The sequence below is a fragment of the Cyprinodon variegatus genome, unplaced genomic scaffold, assembly GCF_000732505.1.
Source record: "Cyprinodon variegatus isolate N-32 unplaced genomic scaffold, C_variegatus-1.0 Scaffold836, whole genome shotgun sequence".
Lineage (NCBI taxonomy): Eukaryota > Metazoa > Chordata > Actinopteri > Cyprinodontiformes > Cyprinodontidae > Cyprinodon > Cyprinodon variegatus.
Genome location: NW_015151289.1, coordinates 327,178 through 328,996, shown reverse-complemented (window position 1 = coordinate 328,996; position 1,819 = coordinate 327,178).

The following is a 1,819-nucleotide window of genomic DNA, read 5'->3' as shown; positions in this document are numbered from 1 at the left end:
TCATTTTTAATTCCTGGGTCTGTGTGTTAAGCTTGCCTTTTTTTTCACTATAAAAATATCAAATACTTGTTACGACTCAGGACAGAGGACCCTGTATTCAGGCAAGGCAGACAGTGGGATACAGTAGTAGCCATTCAAAATTTCCCCACTTTTCTTGATGGGCCTTTGGCTGGTCCTCTACAATTCCTTTTTAAACATTCATCTTTTGACTTAGATATTCTTTCTGTCATGGTTTGTGGACATTAAGATATAAAGAAAAGCATAATCTCCTGGTCAGACCCTGTAATTAAGTGAAAGGGTGGAGTCAGAGTAAAAAAATATGCACGCCCAGGAGAAGGCCAGTGGCTGGTGGTTGGAGGGGATTTTGCTTCGAGTTGCAGGGAGTAGGCTGCCATTCGGCTGGCGTTTGACTGGGAATTTACAGAAGCAGTGACTAGGGTGTCTTAAGGCAGGAAACACAGGTTAGTGACCACGAAAACCTGACGGAGGATAATATGAATGTGTGAGTCACTAACTTGGTTTAGAGTACAGTCCATGCCCAGAAAATGAGGTTGATACCAGGTGGTCGGATGACAGTTCCAGATGCTGAAAGCCTTGAAGATTACAGAACTGACAGGTAATCAGATCCAAGCAGACAAAGGAAGGCAGGATAATCCAGAGGGTGAAGTCAGAAGGTAGATCCAGGCATAATCTACCAGTAGCATCCAGCAAGAATCCAAAGACAGGTCAGGCAAACAGATCAGAACAGAGACAGGCAGGCTCAAAGGTCCAAGACAGAATGGGTGAAGATCAGGCAATCAGAACACAATAAGTAAAGCTAGAAAACTCCTACACCAAAGGCTCAAGAATAATCTGGCACTGAAGACTGGAAGCAAGCAGTTTAAATAGAAGCTGGAACAGGTGGATATGATGAGTGGTAATGAGAAACTGGACAGAGCTAGGCAGGAGAATGAAATACACAATTAAGCCAGTCATCAGCGACAAGATCATGACAATAGTCTCTGTTGGCTCCATATACGTGGAATTGTTGCATTTTTTCCAATATCACATGATAGTAAAACTTGATGCCTTCTAAATAAGATGAGATCACCATTTACATTGTTAAGCAAAAATCTGGGCTTGACAGCAAATGATCACTGAGACAATTACCTATGTATTTTGCTGAGGTATGGAAGACTGGCCAAAGTTGACTGGTTTCTGGGGTTGATATAGCCCTTTGTGGGGAATGCGCCACTTTTCTCCTTCTTTTGCAGCATTATGCATTTTCTTTACTTAAACCTTTTCTCTGATCTTATTCATATACTTTACAAACTGCTTTTTATATCTTTGATAATTGACTGTTTTAGGAGCTTTGAAGCAGCGCAAGTGCTTATTGTCTGATTTTTATGTAAATACCTTCCTTTTACTTTTTTTTGAAAAAAACCAAACAAAAACAAACTGCCTTGAGAATCTTGAGTACATCAGCTAAAGTTATTAAGCTTAGCTCTTTGACTACAACAATGGGACACACAGTTGTCCTGCTAAACGTGTTCCTATGAGACGATGTGGGGCCTTCAATCTTTCCCACTGCTGTGTGAACGGCATGGTGTTCAGAATCTCTTGATAAGATGATCTGATTTGGACCTGCTGCCTTAAAGCTAATGTAGAGGCATCAGGTTTAGTATTACTAATGGCGCCTTCTTCATAGAAAATAAGAGCGTTAGCTGTCTCAGAAGTGCAACAGAAAGATAAACACTTATAGCCATTTATGATTAAGAAAATATTATCTATCTATCTATCTATCTATCTATCTATCTATCTATCTATCTATCTATCTATC